The sequence below is a fragment of the Vigna unguiculata genome, chromosome 9 (genome assembly GCF_004118075.2).
Source record: "Vigna unguiculata cultivar IT97K-499-35 chromosome 9, ASM411807v1, whole genome shotgun sequence".
NCBI classification, from domain to species: Eukaryota; Viridiplantae; Streptophyta; class Magnoliopsida; order Fabales; family Fabaceae; genus Vigna; species Vigna unguiculata.
In genome coordinates this window covers 19841745-19865726 of record NC_040287.1, presented here as the reverse complement: position 1 = coordinate 19865726, position 23982 = coordinate 19841745, and the positions used below count along the sequence as shown (strand labels likewise).

Genomic DNA, 23982 nt, shown 5'->3' with positions numbered 1-23982 from the left:
ATTTTATTTAATAGAATGGCTTATATTTACTTTTACTTTGACTTTAGAAATTTTTGTTATATTTACTTTAGAGTTATTGACTGTAACATCTCAATTTTAGTAGCTGATGAGTTCAAATTTTTGCCCTCATTTAATATTTAAATTTGGGGATTTAATTGAATTTTTTGTGCTTAAAGATTGATTTAATTAGGATTTGTGATTATTGGATTTATTGAGTAAGTTTGGTAAAAGTGGCGTAAAAATTGATTTTAGTTGCATAAAATATTATTGGATATTTTAACGTTTGTTAATGCAGCTGGAATTTATTTTTGGTCAATTAATAGTGTGATTTTGAGATATTCAAAGTTACAAAATAAGTCCAAAATCAAGAAATTCTGGAAAAGAATAAATCAGGAGCTAAATGCACTCCTCCCTCAAGTGGACCACAAAAACCTATTCTGCACCCCCAGTTTTCACTAAGTTGCACCCCTCCTACCACTTAAACTCCACTCAACCAGATCATGCCATGTGGCAATCCCCACCTTTTAAAATTAGCCAACCATAAGCTGCCACGTGTCATAATCCTCCACTCACCAAATTGACCACTCAGATCTTGCCACGTCATCATCTCCTCCATCTCACACATGAAACCCTAACCCTAATTTCCCTTCCACCCTCCACGGCAGCCGCCGCCGTCATCTCCGTCAGCCACCATGGAAGCCTGTTTTCCGACCACCATCGCGCCTTAGCCATGGCAGCCACCAACCATCTTCAACCTCCATCTCCAACGCACCTGTCCTCGCCGGAATCTGCACCACGCCACAGCACCTCCATGAACACCATCTTCTCCGCGTTTCTGACCACCGCGAGGAGGCACTCCCAACCTCTGCAGCGCGCCTCCGCAACACCACCACAGTTCCGTCTTCTCCGTTCACGCACCAACAGCCACGGCAACCACCGTCAGCTCGCCGCAGTTCCGTCACCACTGCACCAGCCTCGAATCCACCTTCAGATTCACGGCCACCGCGAGTTCTTCTTCCTCGCGCACAACCATGGCAGCAGCTTCCACACCACCACTGCACCTGCAACGCGTCGCGAACAACAGCAGCGTCTCCGCACCGCCACAGCAGCGTCTCCGCACCGCCACAACAGCGGAAACCTTAACCTGCAAAGGCAAAACAGCACCAGAACGCGAACCAGTCCCGGCCACCATTCGCGAGCACACAGCAAGTCAGCCCTGCACCGTGCGAGTCCTTCACACAACAGCCATGGCAGCCATTGCTCCGCCACCGTCAAGCCTCGCCGAAGAAGGAGGAGCCGCGCCGTCAGCAGCCGCCGTCATTACACCTGCGCAGCCAAGGGAGGAAGGAGGAAGGAGCAGATCACACACCCACACTTATCCTTTTGCACTCCTGGGCAAAATTGAACAATTTCAAAACTTTATTTTGAGGTCTTTTATTCCATATTTTCAGTGGATTAAAGAAATGAATACCAATGGAAACAGATCAATCTTCTAGAAATCATGTTGTCATGCACATACAAATGGATAAAATTATGTTTTTCACACATGAGTTAATCTTTTGAGTTTACAAGATAATCAACTATGAAAGAGAAACACTCAAGTTAAATATATATTTTCTCACCAAGATTCGCTCAAGTGTTTTGGCTTGTATTTTCACTCAAAATACCCATGCAAGTAAACACTCTCAATGCTTAGCAAGACTCTAATATTCACAGCTCTCAGAAAGCATGCATTCAAAAATCATGAGGACTTTTCACAGGTTATAATGAGGCCAAGGTAAAGGTAGGAAAAACTTTAGGATTTGTGTGTTTTTGAAATAGTAGGGAAGAAAGAATTATGGAGCATAGTTTCAAAATCAATCCTTACTTCTTTTTTTCTCTTTTATCCTTTGTTGCTCTTTTTCAGACAGCAATCATTTTTCATTTCAACATTCTGTCATCAACAATTATTTTCCTTTTGCCATTTTTATGATTTTTTGGGGGAAATACTCATCACACACCCACACTTTATTCCTCAACCAATCTCAACATAATCCACTAGCTCCTTCTTTCTCCCTAAGGTAAGGAAAAAACTGGTCTTTTTCTTTTTAAGGTTTAACAGTATGCTCAAAACAAGAAAAAGAGGTTTAAGCTCAAGGGGCTACAATGGATCAATGTCATGGTTAGCTTATTTGGCCAAGTAGCTAAAAATAAGAAATGCCTCAGTCATATCAAATCATGCATGTTCACCTAAGATGCAAAACAACAGAATCAAGCTAAACATTTGAGTACCAACAAGACATGAGCAAATCACACAAGAAAAATAGGCATGACAAATGGTAGTTCATCCTTACAATAAAGCTCAAAACTCACAAGGTCAAAAACTCTTTCACAAAAGATTTATTCCAGAAACTCTCAAATCAACTCAATCAGTAAATCACAGAAACAATCCATTCATAGCACATGACTCTTATTTTCCCAGAATTATGATCGTTCCAATTAGTAAATCAAATCCAAAAATCCAATGTCAATATGTTTTATTGAAAACAGAAACTTTTTTTTTAAAAAAAAAATTAGAAAAGGAAAAACAAAACAAATAGAAAACAAAAACAGAAAAGGGGGAAATCTCCCCACACCCCCACACTTTATCCATGCATTGTCCTCAATGTATTCAATATGTATAAAATGCAAAGAAAAAGTATGCAGTGTACTTACCTCCTCAAGGTGGAAGGTATGAAAATTCAAAGTTCTACAAGGAGAAAACCAAGAAGTTTCATGACCAAAAAGCTTGTAGCTAGAAAGGATTTCAAGGTAGGCCAGAAGGTGTTACTATACAAATCCAAGCTTGGTCACATGAGTGGTAAGTTGCATTCTACTTGGGAAGGACCGTACATTGTTACAGAAGTCTTTCCTTATGGAGCAGTGGAGATCAAGGAAGAATCCTCAGCAAGAACTTTTAAAGTTAATGGGCATCGTCTTCGGATATTCAATGAAAATCAAGATATGCTGAATAAGACGATGGATGGGATGAACTTGACTTCTCCCTCATACCTTCCACCTTGAGGAGGTAAGTACACTGCATACTTTTCTTTGCATTTTATACATATTGAATACATTGAGGACAATGCATGGATAAAGTGTGGGGGTGTGGGGAGATTTCCCCCTTTTCTGCTTGGGATATTCCTTCCAATCTGGGTTGTACTTGTTGGAGGACAAATCATGGTTGTATTGCTGCCGAGGTGGTCTATTATTGCCATAGATGTTTGCAGCATATGCTTGAGGTTGTTCATTGTCTAACGTCCCTGTCTCTTTTAACATAGAACAAGCCTCTGTAGGATGATTAGTAGAAGCACAAATTCCACATAAAGTAGAAGGGATAGGCTTTTTCTGTAAGTTTGTCAAGGTCCTTACCATGGCTGCTAAGTCATCCAACTTCCCTTCTAATTTCTTGTGATCTGCAACATATGAAGCTTCTACTCCATGGGTTCCCTTCAATAGAGTTATAGAATTACTCCTTGTGGAAAATTGTTGATGGTTCGACGCCATAGTTTCAATCAATTGTCTTGCATTTGTTGGCGTTTTGTCCACCAATGACCCTCCACTTGCAGCATCTATCATTTGTCTATCCATGATACTTAATCCCTCATAAAAGTATTGAATGAGGAGATGCTCGTTTATTTGGTGATGAGGACATGAAGCACATAACTTTCTGAATCTTTCCCAATACTCGTGAAAACTTTCTCTTTCTTGTTACCTTATCCCATAAATATCTTTGCGAATAGCAGCAACTCTAGATGCTGGAAAAAACTTTTCCAGAAATAATCTTTTCAGAGTCTCCCAAGTATTGATGGATCCTGGCGGAAGGCAGTATAACCAATTCTTAGCGGCATCTTGCAATGAGAATGGAAAAGCCTTAAGCTTGATATGTTCCTCTGTCACTGTTGTAGGTCTCATGGATGAACAAACAACATGAAATTCCTTCAAATGATGGTACGGGTCTTCTCTTGCTAATCCATGGAATTTGGGTAAAAGATGGATTAACCCAGACTTAAGCTCACATTCTCCATCTGGATATTGGATGCACATGTTTTGTGTAATTGTTACATCCGGTGAAGCCAACTCTCTTATTGTTCTTTCTTCCATTCTATCTTCTTGAATTTCTGGTTCAGGTGATGGATCAGAAGATATGTTAATCACCGGAGGTGATTCTAGCGGTACACTTTCAGTGGTAGGTTCAGATGATGACGGTGCTCCTTCAGTAGAACACCTGAGTTCAAGTCTCCTACGTGATTTACGCAAGTTCCTTTCAAGTTCTGAATCAAGTTGATAAAATTGACCCGGATTGGCCCGAGTCATGCACTATGCAGTCCACCTGAAAGTGTTTCCCTGTGTGTTTTTTTTTCTTCCTATTCTTGTTTTGGAGAAAGATTTCAAGTAAGAAATGAGTTAAGATGTCATTGGGTCTACTCCCAGGAAAGAGAGGTGCGTCACAATGGACAACTTAAATACCAAGTCTTTCCTAGACAGAGTTTTCCAAACTAGTCTCAATAATTTCTTAAAAGAAATTCTTAATCAAAACAAAAATAGAACTTTGCTTGGAATATATTAACAGAAAACTAGATACTACAAAATAACAAACTATATCAAACGTATATAAGTAGAATAAATAAATAAATAAAATAAATAAATAAAATAAAATAAAATAAAATAAAATAAAATAAATAAAAACAGAATCAAAATAAAAGAAATACTAACCGTATTCCCCGACAACGGTGCCAAATTTGATATCGCTGTCGTTAGGCGATCAAATTACCACTACTTTAGCAACTTCAGTATTGCCAGTTAGTAGTGAACAAAATAGTTAGGGTTAAGATAACCCTGAGTCGTCTCACAACGAATACGGAATTGATCTCAAATATTTGATTCTTAAAAATGCAATTAAAACTAGCAATTATAAAAATATGGGGGTTTTGATATGCAAAGAAAATGACACTGACAATTTACAACTTACAACTTAGACACTTAGAACTCTCTGGTTTTGGCAGATACCGTCTCCACCATATCTCACATTCTCTCTTTTCTTTTATTTTCTTTCCTTCATATCATCATGTATTCCATCAAAGCCATGGAGGGCTAAGCTTTTAGGGTTGATTCCACTGTAATTTCTTAACTGGATTCTGAGGTTAGATGAATTTATATGTTTTGTTATTTTGATTATTGTTGTGGTTTTTGTTTATCTATGTCCTTTGCTTCTTAATTGAATAGAAAATAATGATTTTAAATCTACATGCATGCTAATCATATGAGTTAAAAGGTTTTTAAATTAAATTGAGACTTTACTTTGATTTTGTTTAGAAACTTTCATTTGATTAAATAAGTTTTTGCCAATAATTGAGACTTTAATTTGATTAGAGGTAATTACTTTAACTAAAATTAGTCAAGACTTTACTTTGATTAATTAAGTTTTCTATTTGGTAAAGAAACAAAGGAATAGACATGATTAGGCATAGTAAAATTAATTGAGACTGTACTTTGATTAAATTTACTATGGACAATCTAACAATTCTCACTTTTAATTGAGACTGTACTTTGATTAAAAGTGAGGATGCCAACAAATGAATTGAGTCTTTACATTGATTTATTTGTAAATCAACAACAATAATTAATTTAACAATAATCTCTAGATAACCAATGAAGAATCTGATTTAGAAAAAGCAGTGGAATTGACCTATTTACTATTACTGTGTTTACAATCTTCCGTGTCATTTTCTTTGCATATCAAAACCCCCATATTTTTATAATTGCTAGTTTTAATTGCATTTTTAAGAATCAAATATTTGAGATCAATTCCGTATTCGTTGTGAGACGACTCAGGGTTATCTTAACCCTAACTATTTTGTTCACTACTAACTGGCAATACTGAAGTTGCTAAAGTAGTGGTAATTTGATCGCCTAACGATAGCGATATCAGTAGCTTAAAACTAATAAATTAGGATGTTCCACCCTAGTGTTCAAAACAGATAACAAATGTATAAAATATATTAATACAGTCTTACAAATGATCGGACTATATAAATATATCAATTATACATACCAAACATTTCTAACTCTAAACACAAGCTAACCACTTACAACAACTTCCCACTGAAACCTCTTTCCGACCTAAAAAATGGCTCTTCAACCTCCAGAGGTACCTCTGAAACTGCAACCACCACTACTCCCACCTACATACAACACAAGACAGAAACACAAAAGAAAAGTAAGCTAATGACTTTTAAAGAATTTTCTTAAATCATATAATATTGGTATATATAAAAATTACAGACAAACAGATATTCACATACATATATTTATAAACTACGACTCAACTAATCTCGATACATGCATTGAGGTCGGATCTAGTCAGTTTTGCACTTGTAGTTGCATCTCATACTCTGCAAAGCGATAGATTAAGAGTGAAAACTCTACCACACACAAGGTTAGTCTATTAACACCTATGGTCAAGGAAAAACCCCTAAGCCAGGACCTCTTGTTCCTCTCACCACATACCCCATTCCTCTCTGCTTAAGAATTTGAATGGTTATTAGAGCGTCAAGATAATTGCCAAGAGAATCCTACCTCAATGCATACATTACCACAATCACTACTAATCCTCCTTCGGTTAGCATCAACCAATCTTAACTTAGTCACATATAAATAATCTCATATCATATACTCATCAATCATAATAATTAAAAAGCTTCTATAACCGTAAAAATAAAATTCAAATCAATTAAGAATGCAAGTTTCAAGTTCGTACTTATTCGCCCAACTAGTAGCACTCGCCCAGTCACTGGCCTATGCTTGCCCAATGAGTAGCACTCGCCCAGCCATTGGTCCAGGTCTGAAATTTCCTAACTTGGAAATTCGCTCAGCGAGTAGCACTCGCCTAGCTACTAGCCCATGCTCGCATAGTTAGTAGCACTCGCCCAACCAGTGGTCCAGGTCTGGAAGTTCCTGACTTGGAAATTCACCCAGCGAGTATTACTCACCCAACGAGTTTGCGAATCTGCATAATTTTGCAGATTAGTGTTCTGCATAATTCTACAGATCAACTCATTCGCCCAACGAGTAGGCTCGCCCAGCGAGTAAGCAAATCTGCACACTTTTGCAAAAACTGATTTAAGCAAAATTATACCTATTCAACCAATCCATACAACTCCAAAACCTCTGTAGAGACTATTCGAGTATCAAACATTAATTCTATCAAAATATTCACATAATTGCATCCAATTGCACCTATAACATACAATTTTTCTCAACCAATAGATAAAACCTAAGTATTTATAGTTTTCAAACATCAAAACCTAGTTCACATATGAAACACATCAGTCAATTACAGAATAATCATACAATAACATTCCTAACAGGTTTGTGAGACATGATAGATATTAGCTTCCCTTACCTGGTATCCTACTTAAACAATTCTATATATGTCAAACGTCTTTAACTCCACAGGATACTCTATCTACACATAGAAACATCACAAGAACGATCAGGACATACCATTATGATCACTGATCAGCAGAGACTCGTACTGATAAATAAAACAACGCATAAGCGGAAGAGGTCTTACATGCAACAAAAAATAGAAAAGACCAAAAAAGAGAGCGGAAACTGAACTTACGCGAATAGAGAAACTGATTGGTCCAAATTGAAGAGCTCACCCGAGAGGATCAATCCTACGGTCTCGGTTCTTCAATCAGAGGACCTGAAAGACAAAACACTTAGAGCGAAGTCAAAGAGCTCTAGAAAAGTGGTTTCTAGAGAGATAATGTGTTTTAAAATAATGAAACTCGTTTATAACAATTATATTTATACTAAAACCTTTTAATCTTTTAATATTAAAATAATCGAGTTTCACTATTTTTAAACCACTATCACTTCTAAAATACCATTTTCTAGGGTTTTACATTGACGGTCTAACATAAATTTATACTTGGTAAACAATCGAAAAAAGTTTTTTTTTCCTGTATTTATATCTGACTTTTATGAGATGTAAAAACTCTAAAATAATATAGATAGAACGTCTATTTTATGTTAATAAATGTGGTTTTTATATTCCTTATATATATATTGCGTTGTTTGCATGGTAGTCAAAATCAAGATCCTACTCAAGATCAGAAAGAAAAATATAAATCGTAAATCGGAAGATCATAACACGGATATTAAGATCCTACAAATTTTATTGTCACTCAAAATTCATAAGTAAATTTAATAATATATGAAATAAAAGAGCACATCACTAGGTGCAAATCAATATCCAACGTATATAGCAATAACAAAATAATGATTCTTCTAAACCAAATAGTCTTCTAAGTTAAATTCACAATCTTCAAGTCCATCATTTCTATCTCCTTCGTCATTCAAATCAGCCATATCTAAGTCTTGACTATGTAAAGTTTCATCTTCTTCAACTTCAACTAGAATCAAGTTCTCATCCAAATCCAATGCTTCATTTTGCTCATGCTCATCTTCCATAATCCACTCTTCATCAGATGAACAATCATCAATGTTAATTCGAGTTGGTTTTCTTGTTTGTTTCTTCTTGACTAATTATGAATTAGCCATAACAAAAACAACATCATTCATTGTGCTTTTCTTTAGCCTATTTCTTCTCTTTTTATGGACCTAAACAAATGCAAAGACAAATATGATAAGCGAGCACTACTAGTAATTTATTATAGAGATATATTCTAACATTAACTTATCATCTCAAAGGAACTTCAATTACGCTCACATTCGGAGGAGCTACATGTCAAGCTTAATACATGAATCGCAAATTTTTGGAGTTCAGGATATTCATCACCATAAGACTCCCACCAATCTGCTAGAGTCTTTAAATTAATTGACCTAGTAAACAAGGGACATCTAAAACATTTTGCTCGTTTTCTAAAATCATCAATTTGAACATCAATGAGAGTGTGTTCATCCTCATCCTCGACCATCCTGGTTATACATTCCATCAAACCTCGTTTCACTTCCAAATCTGCTTTAAATCTGGGACGATAATGCATTTGAAGGTTAAGAAAATAGCTTGCAGCATGCAAAGGCCTATGGAGTTACTTGTCCCACCTTTCATCAATGATGTTCCACAAAGGCAAATAACTAACCAAAATACATTACATTGAGTTAGTTTTCTATTAACAAATATAAATAGTTAGATAACTAATACCTTTTTTTTTACAGCATTGAAAGTCTTTTGAATCTTCTCCTTTGCTTGATCCATTGTTTCATAAATGAATCCCATGGCTGGCTTTTGATCTGAATCAACCAATCGAAGCACTTCAATTAAAGGCAATGCACCCTTCAAACAAGTTATTATATTCTTCCAAAACTCTTTATCTAAAACAACATCTTCAACTATTTTACCATCATTGGTTTTAGCAAACTTGCTAGACTTCCACTCATTGCTAGTAAAAATTTTAATCAAAGCTCCTTTATTCTCATGTAGGCATCCTAATGTCAGGTACAATGTAGCGAAACGGGTAACACCCGGCCTCACCAAATCCTTTCCTTTTGTGAAATGTTGTAATAGACAAATTAGAGAAGATTTTGAATAAATAAAGGTAGTAATTTGTTTACCTTTTGGAATTGCCTCCTCGTGAATGGGGATCTTCTTTTCATAATCTTCCAACATTAAGTCGACACAATGTGCAGCACATGATGTCCAAAATAGCCTTTTTCTCTTTGTCATTAACAAGTGACCAACAGCTTTATAGTTTGCAGCACTATCGGTGACAACTTGAATGACATTTTCTTCTCCCACCTCTTCGAGAATGTTATCTATCATCTCAAAAACTTTCTCAACTATTTTAGATATTGCATAGGCATTTATGGACTTCAAAAACAAAGTTCCCTTTGGGTTGTTCACCCCAAGAAGTTTATTATCATCCTTCTTTTCTTATCAGTCTAGTCATCGATCATAATAGTACACCCCATTTTTTTCCATTTATCCCTATGTGCTTGCAAAGAAAGGGATGTATTTTGAACTTCCTCCTTCAAATATTTAACTCTGATCTCACGATAAGATAGAGGCTTAAATCCAAGACCATGTCTTAAAACCAAGTCAAGCATAGCAATGAATTCTTCACGTTTTGCCTCATTGAAAGGTATAGCATTGTTGTAGAAGAATCTAGCAATTGCTTGACAAACTTCCTCTCTCATACCTTTCTTAAACATATTGTTGATGGTAGTTTATGTACCAACTAGTTTCTTCTTAAAAATATTTGTAGGACTCGAAGCTTCACTATTTTTTCTTTTCTCACTAGCTTCTATTGTTTCCTCCTCCATATTTAGCATTGATTTCTTGTTTAAATTTTATTGCAAACCAACAACAATTTTCCAGATCTCTTTCTTCACTTCATTAGTAACATCCTTGCAAGCACCAACATCCTTTTGAGTACCAGCCAAGTGATGCTTCAATCGATAAACTCCCCCTGTTACTACCTTCTGATAGTATTTGCATTGCAGCTTTCTAGTATCCCCACCAACAGAATTACAATGCTTCCATGCTATATCACTCCTATTTTCTGGGGCATTTTTTGGAGCCACTGGTATAGAAGGTTTTGAAGTCATTTTAATAATGCAAAAGTGGACTGTAGTTTGGATGTCATGAACAGTGTAAGTTGAAAAATTAGTATGGTGATGGTGTGGAAGAAACAAAGGGAATGGACGTTTGGGTACACATAGTGAAAAAATAAAGAGAATAAAGGGAATGGTAATTTTGTTGTGCAGTACAGTAGTCTGTGTCATGTGTGTTGTGGTAGTTATATTGTTTATAAAGAAGAGGGAGGTAGTTTTTCTAATCTTAGCAAAAGGAGGGAATTAGTGATTTTTAATTGTAAACAATGGCGGCAAGGAGAGAATTAGTAGTTTTTTAAGGTAAACAATCACCGTCCCACTTTCTAATTTTGGGAATTAGTGATTTTTAATTATAAACAGTGGCAGCAAAGAGAGAATTAGTAGTTTTTTAAGGTAAGTTGTCTCGTTTTTTTTTTTTATTTTCTTAATCTTTAAGGAGCAGATTTTTTAATCCTAATAAAATATTTTCTTAAATTTTAAGGAGCAGATCTTTTAATCCTAATAAAATATTTTTTTTAATCTTTAAAGAGCAGATTTTTTAATCCTGATAAAATATTTTCTTAATCTTTAAGGAATTCTTAATTTTAATAAAATATTTTCTAAATCTTTGAAGAGTAGATTTTTTTAATTTAATAAAATGAGGGAAATAATAAGGGTTATTATCCCACTGTTTTACTTTTTTTAAGTTAGATGTCACTATTTTTAATGTAAGAGAGAGGGGGACAATAACCTTTTTTAAAAAAGTTACTTTTACCTACAGCTGTGGGTTTTACGGTGCTGGTTTTTACTTTTCAGAAACACTAGGCTTTTAAAATTGGGATTTGGAAGTTTAAAGATTAGGTTAAAGATTTATGGATTTTAGAAAACATGTTTGTTTCATTCGTGAGAGGCTGCTGCTGCGAGATGCGAAGCTTCTGTGAGATGCGAAAGTCACCGTCGATGTTGCCATGAGACCTGACGCTGCAAGAGTCATAGAGGGTGTTGTTGTTGTTGTTGTCACTACCACCACAAGGTTTATCTACTCATTTTTTTCCTCATTGTTGGAAGGGATTAGCACTGTCGCGATTGGAAGGGACTACATCGCCAGAATCGCCGCTCCCAGCCGAGTTGTGATTTACAATGGCAATCCAACACGATTCGTGAAGATCGCGCATTTTAAGTGGAGCGAGATCGGAGAGGACAAAAGATCATAGACTCGTACGGTCTTATGTTTTGGATCGCAATTTTGACAACTATGGTTGTTTATAATTTTATCAATGTTTAGGTGCTTTGCTAATTATAAGTATAAGTAGTCTTTTAAGTTTGGTTTAAATGAGTTTCTCTAATAGTGCTTATATTAATGATTAACCAAAGTCAAAATTTACCTAAATGTAGTATTGATACAATGAATTGGGTTTGAGTTTATGCTTGGACTACTATTAATATATTTGAACACCGAAAGTTTCTGAATGAAAGTTTTTTTTGGCGGTTTAGAAAAGATAAAAGGAATAAAATAATTTTAAAAAATGAAAAGCAAAAATCATTTTTTTAATTAAGGAACCAAAGAGAAATCTAATTTACATTGTAAAATAATTATTTAATTTAATTAAGGAACCAAAGAGAAATCTAATTTACATAGTAAAATAATTATTTAATTTTTTTATAGAAATACTTTGTTGAGTTGATGCATATTTTGATCAATTATCTTCTTATCTACTTTGATCATTTGTGGGGTGTCGGCCACAATTTGTTTGCATAAATAAGATCCAAATTTGTATATTATATATATTTTGGTACAAATTTTTCTTACATGTTACTGTAGTTGCTATTGTACTATAGTTTTAACTTATATATTTTATTTGAAAATTCATAGTACCATAATTTTAAATGATTAAAATTAAAAAAGGAAAAACTATAAATTAAGAATCTAAAATTATTTTAGTACTTTTTAAAATTAATTGAATTACACTCATTTTTTTTTATTCTTATAATGATTTTCTTTGTGGGGACGACGGTTGCGTAGAATTTCTTCGATCATTAAAATTTGTTTACAAAAGTTAAAAATAAAAATTTCAATATTTTTTAAATTACATGAAATAATTCTTACAAACAATTCAAAAATAAATTAATTTTAAATTATAGAAAAATCAACTTCATTTACAAAAAAATTTCATATTCCATTTATTAATTATTCTTAGAGATATAATTAGAGGATGAAAAATATTGTTTGTCACTATTTATTTACTGTTCATAAGATGTCATTTCATGTCAAATCAACTTGACTCGTTCACAACAATATGCAAACTATCCATGAGACAATGTTTTTCTTTTATGAATGAAAATCAAATATAATTTAAACTGGTAAATTATATTCACATAATCAGAGTCTAAAAATAATAATTTTACAAATTTGGATAACTACAACCCTAAGTAGATGATGTTCATTCCAATTTTGTAAGAGACTGATACTCCACCCTATTCCCATAAAATAAACTATATTTGAAGTTTAATTTAATCATATAATTAATCATGGTTAGTCTATTATTTTCTCACTTAACTAGGTTCCACCTAACTATGGGTTACCCTTGCCCACACACCACCATTTTAGACCTATGTATCTCTTCTAATACTATTATTTGTAGAACTTATTTATGGGTTTACTCTGATTCTTCCAGTGACTACCATGATACACCAGAATCATTCAACAGGAAAAAAAGGTACTCAAATTAGCTTTAGACCCAAAAGATAAAACTCATAATGAAACTAACATCTTCCTATTATAGGAACTTAAGAAATATTTAGAGTTAAATTATATTAGTAAGGGTCGAAATATTGGAATGAGTTTAATAGATATTTAAATCGATCAATGTTAATTAGTTTAAATTACTTTAGTTTTTTTTTTTTGTAAATTTTAAAATGATTTAATTATTATACTTGAAATAGTTGATTGGATTATGCGCTCCGGATTTATAAATAAGAAATAGAAATTCTGTACAAAAATTTTAATAATAGAAAAGAAAGCTTCTTTTTATAACCTCGAAACATATATCAAAATTTATATTACAGAATTTCACGAATTTAATATTATGTTATTACAAAGTCATATAAAAAGATCTAAAATATTTTATGTAATCTAAAAAAATCCAACACTGAAATCATCATTATAATCTTTTAACATCCAAATCAAACCTATGGACTAAATCCATCTCAATTTGTTTTTTCCTTTGGTTCAATTTAATTAATTGGATCGAGATATCGATGTCGACAGTATCAATTATAAATATAGAATTATGCCGACAAATTAACAAATTGTTAGCAATTGTTTAACAAGAATTTGGTACCAGACTCTGAATTTTATGACTTCAAAAATTTATAACCTTTTACGTAAGAAAATAATAATAACAGCGGTATCGCCTAACTATTATTTATTTATTTATTTTACTCATTTCATTTGTATTATTATGGTAATAATTATTGTTATTATTCTTATTATTATTATTATTATAAAAATGTTTGTAACGTCCCATTTAATTATTAATCGAAATTAAAGGAAACGTCACGCGATAATAGTACTGCAGAGTAGTCTTGGGGTCCCTAACACAACCCCTACGAAACTAGGCACACCACGATGCCAACAAAAGCAGGATAGCTGAATACGAATACAACGTAGAATGTAGCGTAGAAATACGGAAAGAAAATACATAGGGCCATGGCCCTAAATAAACACAAGGAAAACTCCAGCCCAGATGGCTAAGCAGCGGAATCACCATCCACGTGTTGACCCTGAGAACCTCGCCCAACTGCTCCTATCAACCAAGTTGATGATCATCGCAAGGAAAAACGGCCACATACAACACAAACATACAACAAAACGGATAAGCTAGAGCCAACAACACGTATCATGCAATCAAGCATATTTTCATCATCTCATATCCACATAGCAACCAAACATGTTATGACTCTTCATTCAATACACTACGACTCGACTCAACTCATCCGGATACGTATAACTAGGTCGGATTCAGCGGATGCTTGCACTTGTGTGGGTACCTCTGCTCGAACCTGAGCTGCTCGATCCCTGAGCTTTGTAATACCAGTGTTATAATGAATCAAATCTCCCCCACCACAAGGTTAGCCCTTAGTGAGTTTCAGGCCTCCTGCTACTCCCACCACAAGAGTCAGTCCGCTCTAAGTGAGACTAACTGACTCCTCGGAGCGTCAGGATGCAACCTTACCTTGAATCCTTACCTAGTTATACAGATGGGGCACCACCATGAACACCCACTAACAGGGCCATGGGATTACGTCCCGACCACTGAAGCACAACCCCGGAGGTCTCACCTAGAGACCCCAAGGAATTACACACTGACACGGACCAATATTCATAAATCAGCAATAAGAGAATATTAAATTATATTTTTCAATTCCATATCAACCCTTGAAGTCTAATCCTCATATCAATCACATCTCAAACCCATACCTCTGGTCATCACCACCCCAATTAGTCTGGGGCCTAGTCTCATATCAATATCATGTTCCTTTAGTTTCAAACCGCATACTCATTTCACATGCTAAGTCTCATACCAACCCATTCATCCACAATTCATGAATCATGCCAAACATATACTTCATGCTCCATTACATACATGTTCATCATCATACAATCATATTCAACCAACATGGATCACTCGGGAAACATCAAACATCCAAAACACAGCACGGTCTCGCCCAGCATCTCGCTCAGGCTGAGGGGTCTCGCTCAGGCGAGACGTGCTCGCTCAGGCGAGCCTCCCCCTCGCCTAGGCGAGAGTACAAAAGAAACAAGGGCATGGCAACACGGGATATCGCTTAAGCGAGATCCCTCTCGCTTGGGCGAGTTGCCTGCTCGCTCAAAAATTGAGCGAGCCGCCCGGGCGACTTTTCGCGCAAAAAACTTAGGCGAGCTCCCTGTTTCATCTCGCCTAGGCGAGATGGACTTGCTTGGGCGAGATTAGCAGGTCTCGCCACTGTTCTTCGCTGTACCGCCATGTTTTCCGGCCAAACCACACATGCAAAGCACTCTCACACATCCAAACGACAGATCCAACCGTACAAACAACAAATAACTCATAAACAGTTCAAAAGGGACTCGAAACTAGAACCCTAACTTCCCGTACCTGGGATTCAAGCTAGCAAAACGCTCCGACAAGCCCTCGCTACCGAACGTACGAGCACCGCAGCTTCAAGGAACGAACGGGAGGACTGGAGTAGGGGAAACTTCGAACTGGCTCAACAACAGTGGGGCGGAACCCTAGCAGAGGTGTGTGGCGGCTGCAGCTCAAAGCAAGGACCAAGGTTTTGAAAGGTGTAGGGTACCCTAGGGTTTTAGGGCAGACTTAAGGACATATGTACCCTGGGCCAACCCTTAGGCCCACTTAGGGGCAGCCCACTAAACTTTTGGGCTGGAAAAAGAAAATGGGGCCTTACATTCTCCCCAACAAGAAAAATTTTCGACCTCGAAAATAAAGACTCACCAGGTAAACAAGTGTGGATGTGATTTTCTCATGTCCTCCTCTAACTCCCAAGTCGAGTCACCTGTCCTCCGATCCCAGATGACTTTGACAAGACTGACGGTCTTTCCTCGACGTTCCTCAACCTTGCTATCCTCAAGAGCGATGGGTGGTACTTCCATTGTGAGATCTTCCCTGACCTGTATATCCTCCGCTTCCAACACGTGAGCCGGATCGAATACATACTTCCTCAGTTGTGACACATGAAACACTGGATGGAGGTTCGCCAACTGCGTGGGTAAAGCTATCTCATAAGCCACTGGTCCAATCCTCCTCGTGATCTGATACGGGCCAAGGAATTTAGGTGAAAGCTTCCTTGAGCGGAGAGCCCTTCCCACGCCCGTGGTTCGGGTCACCCTCAAGAATACATGGTCTCCCGCTGCAAATTCCAAAGGCCTCCTCCTACGATCTGCATAGGCCTTCTGCCTACTCTGCGAAGCCAACATCCTATCTCTCACCATCCTCACCTTCTTGGTGGTCTGCGCTAACAACTCCGGTCCAACCAACACTGCCTCTCCATCCTGATACCAACAGAGAGGAGTCCTACACCTCCTGCCATAAAGAGCCTCGTATGGCGCCATGCCAATGCTCGCATGAAAACTGTTGTTGTAGGTGAACTCTATCAAAGGCAATACTTCGTCCCAAGCTCCCAGATGGTCCAATATGCAAGTCCTCAACAAACCCTCTAGTGACTGGATCGTCCTCTCAGACTGGCCATCGGTCTGAGGGTGATAAGCTGAGCTCATGGTGAGTTTGCTACCCATAGCACTCTGTAGCGTCTGCCAAAACCGAGACGTGAATCGCGGGTCTCTATCGGAAACTATGCTCGAAGGTACTCCATGCAACCTCACAATCTCTTTGACGTACAGCTAGGCCAACTTGGCCATAGACATTCTCAAGTTCATCGCCAAAAAGTGAGCACTCTTGGTCAACCGATCCACTATCACCCAGATGGTGTCGTGTCCCCTGAAAGTCCGTGGAAGATGAGTCACAAAGTCCATGGAGATGCTGTCCCACTTCCACACTGGTACCTCCAACGACTGTAGAACGCCACCGGGTCTCTGATGCTCCACCTTCGCCTTCTGACACGTCAGACAGGCGGATACAAACTGAGCCACATCCTTCTTCATCCCCTGCCACCAGAAAGTTTCCTTGAGGTCCTGGTACATCTTAGTCATGCCAGGATGCAAGCTAAGACGACTCTTGTGTCCTTCCTCAAGGATCAACTTTCTCAACTCAGCATCATCAGGTATACATACTCTGCCTCGAAACCTCAGTATGCCATCATCACTCACAGCAAAGTCTCTAGCCTCATCCGTCCCAAGCTGCTCTCTAACTCTGTTCAGACCAGCATCCAACAACTGTCTCTCTTTGATCGAGCCCAAGAAGTCACTAGATATAGTAAGGGTACTACACCTAATGGACTCGGACCCCAACTCCACCTGTATCCTCATATCTCTGAACTTCTCTAGTAGCTCTGCCTCTTTTATCATGAGATGTGCCGTGTGTATCGTCTTCCTACTCAAAGCATCTGCCACTACATTTGCCTTCCCCGGATGATATAGGAGCTCGAAGTCGTAGTCCTTTAGGAATTCCATCTACCTCCTTTGCCTCATATTCAGCTCCTTCTGATCAAACAAGTACTTTAAACTTTTGTGGTCGCTGAACACCCGAAACTGAGCACCATACAGATAGTGCCTCCAGATCTTCAAGGCAAAAACTATCGCTGCCAACTCAAGGTCATGGGTGGGGTAATTACGCTCATGCACCTTAAGCTGCCTCGAAGCATATGTCACAACCTTCTTTTCCTGCACCAAAACACATCCAAGTCCAAGGCGGGAGGCGTCACAGTAGACCTCAAACGGCTTTCCGACATTCGGGATCACAAGTATCGGTGCACTGGTCAGTCTCTTCTTCAGTTCCTGGAAACTCTCCTCACACTTATCCGTCCAGATGAAGGGTTGATCCTTCCGGGTAAGCAAAGTCAAAGGTGCCACAATCTTGGAGAATCCCTCTATGAACCTCCTGTAGTAGCCTGCTAACCCCACAAAGCTCCTGATCTCTGTGGCTGACTTAGGATTTTCCCACTTTACCACTGCCTCGACCTTCGCTGGGTCCACTGCAATCCCCTGTGCTGATATCACATGCCCCAAAAACTGAACTTCGTCTAACCAGAACTCACACTTGGACAACTTGGCATACAACTGCTTCTCTCTCAAAACACCAAGTACCAACCTCAGGTGTTCTGCATGTTCATCCTGAGTCCTGGAATAGATAAGGATGTCGTCTATGAAGACCACAACAAACTTATCTAGGAAAGGTCAGAAAATCCTGTTCATGTAGTCCATCAACACCGCTGGGGCGTTGGTCACGCCAAACGGCATAACCACATACTCATAGTGGCCATACCTCGACCTGAAGGCTGTCTTCTGTACATCGTCAGCCTTTACCAAAATCTGGTGATAACCCGATCGCAGATCTATCTTCGAGAACACCGATGACCCATGCAACTGATCCATCAAGTCATCAATCCTCGGGAGCGGGTACTTATTCTTGATAGTCATCTTGTTCAGCTGCCTGTAATCCACACACAGGCGTGAACTCCCGTCCTTCTTCTTCACCAACAACACTGGTGCTCCCCAAGGTGAAGTGCTGGGTCGGATGAACTGTTTCTCCATCAGGTCTTCTATCTGTTTCTTGAGCTCTACCAACTCTGCCGGAGCCATACGATATGGGGCCATCGAGACCGGGCCTGTTCCTGGGACTAGATCGATAGAGAACTCCACCTCTCTACTGGGAGGCAACCCTGGTATCTCCTCCGGAAATACATCCACAAAGTCCTGGACGACTGGTATCACCGACGTCGTTTCTCTCCTCTCCACCTCCATATGTGTGAAGATCATGTAGCACCGCGCACCGTCCTGTAGCTCCCTCATAACTCCCTGGGAGGAAACCAACTCATGTTCCTCTGAGTCGAGAAACAACAACTTCTTCTCCCGACAATCTATCAGAATGTGATTGGCAGAGAGCCAATCCATCCCTAAGATTACCTCCAACTCCTGTAGAGGTAGGCAGATTAAGTTCACCTTGTACCTGCGTCCCTCTACCTCCACTGGAAGCCTAGCACACAAGGACGACGTCCTGACCAAACCCGACGCCGGAGAAGACACCGCAAGCTCACACTGTAGCTCGCGCACCGGCAGACCCAACCGTTCCACACAGGCAAAAGACACAAAAGAGTGTGTCGCTCCAGAATCATATAGCACACAACAAGAAGAACCAGCTATCATGCAACTACCCATGACCAAGTTACCTGAGCCTGATGCCTCAGCTCCTGATGTAGCGTACACTCTGCCCGTCGTCTGAGGCCTGTTGCCTCTGTCTCTCCCCTGATGCTGATGGGGTGCCTGAACTGGAGGGCGTGTCGCTGCCCTGGCAAGGTTGGGACAATCTCTCCCAAAGTGGCCTTCCTTGCCACAGTTGTTGCACCGACGATAACCCTCCCTACGTGGACACCCATACCTCGGGTGGGGCCCTCCACATGAGTAACACCGAACTCGACCCTGCTGCGGAGGAAAGCTCCTAGACTCCTGAGGCTGATGGTGTGGTCTATCATACGGTCTCCTCCTCTCCTCATGTCTGGGCCTGGACCCAGATGGTCCACCGATCCTCTGTGGCGGCTGTGACTGCGGTAGGCGCTGGCCTTCCACCTCACGCTTCATCTTCTCCATCACTCTGGCCTTCTCTACCAGAGCGGCAAAATCCTTGATGGACAAGGGTGCCACCATCAAGCGAATGTCTCCCCTGAGGCCGTTCTCAAACTTACGGCATCTCCACTCCTCGTCAAGCGGCAGTGTGTAGAAACGGCTGAGGTGTTTAAACCTCTCAGCATACTCTGTGACAGTCTTCCCTCCCTGGGTCAACTGGAGGAACTCCACCTCCTTGGCGTATCGGATGTTGTCTGGGAAGTACTCGGAGAGGAATCTCTCCCTGAAAGTTTCCCATGTCACTGGGTCATCCCTCTCCTCCAGGATGGATCTGGTGCTGCTCCACAATTGCTCTGCCTCTCCAGTGAGCATATAGACCGAGAACGCCAACCTATCCTCCGCAGGACACATCTTGGCGTCATAGATGCGCTCCAAGTCCTTCAGCCATTGGTCTGCGGCGTCAGGACTAGTCTTCCCATCAAACTTTGCTGGGTGGTGCTTCAAAAAGTCCTCCAAGCTCCACTCCCTGACCGCAGGTCGTGGCTCAGGACCAACCACAGGCGTCGTCGTCCTGCTCTCCTCCATCTGGCGGAGGGCCTCCATATGCTGCCGATGAGCATCCTCAGCAGCTACCCTCGCAGCCTCCATTTGCTGCATCACTGCCTGCTGCTGCTCAAGCGACGCCGCCTGTCGCTGCATGGATGCCTCATGCTGCTGCATCATCGCAGCACTCTGCTGCGTCATAGCTGCTACCATCGCCTCTATAACTCTGGCGATATCAGGTACGTCTCCTTGGGATGATTGCGAAGTCCTACGAGGAGGTGCCATAGTCCACTGGCACATAGAAAATCACTTGGTTAGGCTCGATAAAGGCAAGAATTTAACTAAGACCACTCAAAAGACACACAGAGAAGCTAAGCGGACATCCAAGTCCACAGACCTAAGGAATGACCGCTCTGATACCATAAATGTAACGTCCCATTTAATTATTAATCGAAATTAAAGGAAACGTCACGCGATAATAGTACTGCAGAGTAGTCTTGGGGTCCCTAACACAACCCCTACGAAACTAGGCACACCACGATGCCAACAAAAGCAGGATAGCTGAATACGAATACAACGTAGAATGTAGCGTAGAAATACGGAAAGAAAATACATAGGGCCATGGCCCTAAATAAACACAAGGAAAACTCCAGCCCAGATGGCTAAGCAGCGGAATCACCATCCACGTGTTGACCCTGAGAACCTCGCCCAACTGCTCCCATCAACCAAGTTGATGATCATCACAAGGAAAAACGGCCACAAACAACACAAACATACAACAAAACGGGTAAGCTAGAGCCAACAACACGTATCATGCAATCAAGCATATTTTCATCATCTCATATCCACATAGCAACCAAACATGTTATGACTCTTCATTCAATACACTACGACTCGACTCGACTCATCCGGATACGTATAACTTGGTCGGATTCAGCGGATGCTTGCACTTGTGTGGGTACCTCTGCTCGAACTTGAGCTGCTCGATCCCTGAGCTTTGTAATACCAGTGTTATAATGAATCAAATCTCCCCCACCACAAGGTTAGCCCTTAGTGAGTTTCAGGCCTCCTGCTACTCCCACCACAAGAGTCAGTCCGCTCTAAGTGAGACTAACTGACTCCTCGGAGCGTCAGGATGCAACCTTACCTTGAATCCTTACCTAGTTATACAGATGGGGCACCACCATGAACACCCACTAACAGGGCCATGGGATTACGTCCCGACCACTGAAGCACAACCCCGGAGGTCTCACCTAGAGACCCCAAGGAATTACACACTGACACGGACCAATATTCATAAATCAGCAATAAGAGAATATTAAATTATATTTTTCAATTCCATATCAACCCTTGAAGTCTAATCCTCATATCAATCACATCTCAAACCCATACCTCTGGTCATCACCACCCCAATGAGTCTGGGGCCTAGTCTCATATCAATATCATGTTCCTTTAGTTTCAAACCGCATACTCATTTCACATGCTAAGTCTTATACCAACCCATTCATCCACAATTCATGAATCATGCCAAACATATACTTCATGCTCCATTACATACATGTTCATCATCATACAATCATATTCAACCAACATGGATCACTCGGGAAACATCAAACATCCAAAACACAGCACGGTCTCGCCCAGCATCTCGCTCAGGCTGAGGGGTCTCGCTCAGGCGAGACGTGCTCGCTCAGGCGAGCCTCCCCCTCGCCTAGGCGAGAGTACAAAAGAAACAAGGGCATGGCAACACGGGATATCGCTTAAGCGAGATCCCTCTCGCTTGGGCGAGTTGCCTGCTCGCTCAAAAATTGAGCGAGCCGCCCGGGCGACTTTTCGCGCAAAAAACTTAGGCGAGCTCCCTGTTTCATCTCGCCTAGGCGAGATGGACTTGCTTGGGCGAGATTAGCAGGTCTCGCCACTGTTCTTCGCTGTACCGCCATGTTTTCCGGCCAAACCACACATGCAAAGCACTCTCACACATCCAAACGACAGATCCAACCGTACAAACAACAAATAACTCATAAACAGTTCAAAAGGGACTCGAAACTAGAACCCTAACTTCCCGTACCTGGGATTCAAGCTAGCAAAACGCTCCGACAAGCCCTCGCTACCGAACGTACGAGCACCGCAGCTTCAAGGAACGAACGGGAGGACTGGAGTAGGGGAAACTTCGAACTGGCTCAACAACAGTGGGGCGGAACCCTAGCAGAGGTGTGTGGCGGCTGCAGCTCAAAGCAAGGACCAAGGTTTTGAAAGGTGTAGGGTACCCTAGGGTTTTAGGGCAGACTTAAGGACATATGTACCCTGGGCCAACCCTTAGGCCCACTTAGGGGCAGCCCACTAAACTTTTGGGCTGGAAAAAGAAAATGGGGCCTTACAATGTTCGATAAAAAAAATGACTTTTGAAACATAACCATATGATTTCTTTCCTTTCAATTTAGATAAAAAACTAGATTATTTGTACATTGGATATAATTTGGACAAATTAATCTATCAAAAGACTATAGGAGAAGGTTGAGTTTATGCTTTTATATGTTAAACCCAATATATTCTTGAATGGATTGAATTAAGTTGTAAATTTAAAACAAAAATACCTTTTTATTAAAAACTTTACTTTTTAAGTATTAACTTAACAAACTATAATAAAATCATTAAAAATATAATTCAAGATTTTAAATAAATCAATAGTTTATATCAATTTAAACTAATTAAAAAAAAGTGTAAGAAAGAGTCTAAAATTACACCAGGTCTAGAAGAATTTATAACGATATATACGAGAAGGTTATATTTGTTACTGTACCGTACCTAGCCAAACTCAACCAAGTAAACAATATACACATCAGAACCGCCTAGCTTCTAGTACCCGGACACCACTGGCATAAGCCACCTAGGCAGGTAGCCGGTCGAAACCGACTACTTGTCTAGAAAGTTAACTAACATCAATGCCTCGCCTTCAAAAGGCCTCCAGGGCCTGTTTTGGGGGCCCAGGCCCACTCATGGCCCAAGCTGGGGCCCAAGTCAAAACCCAGCCCATGCAATGGTCAAACGTCATTAATGTTCTATAAATACACATGGACCCCATCATTTAAAGGTACGCATTCATTAATCACTAATTTGACTCTCTGAGAGCTTTGACTTACTTGAGCTTCGGAGATTCTTCTGCAGGTAACCCCTCTTGGGTTCAAGCCGACATGTATCGAATGGGAAGAGGCCAACTGAAGAGATAGCGGACTACATGGTAAGGTGACATTCGTGCCTAACTTATCTTATTTGTCCCTCTGCAGGAACAATTGGCGCCCACCGTGGGGCACGAGACGAACACCTTTAGTACCCGTTTTTCTCTGAAGATGGTTTCTACCCGTAGCAAAGCTGGAGCTAGCAAGCAAGTGGACGCTGGTCCCTCTGGACCTTCCGGCATCACCCCTGACTTGGTCGCCATCTTAGACGGCCAGGTGAAGATGCAACAGGAGCTCGCAGACCTGAAGAAGCGCAGCGCTGAAGAAATGGAAGCGCTTAAACAAGAGAATTCCCGCCTCAGAAGGAGGATCGAGGCAGATGCCGACCTCAAGGGAAAAGCCAAAGAGACCTCTGAAGTTGTGAAG

The 23982-nt window shown here is 40.0% G+C and overlaps 1 pseudogene; it reads right to left on the bottom strand.

Moving 5' to 3' along the window:
* Positions 1-6107: 6107 nt before the first annotated feature.
* On the bottom strand, positions 6108-20440 carry LOC114163528 (annotated as a pseudogene).
* Between the last annotated feature and the right edge of the window lie 3542 nt (positions 20441-23982).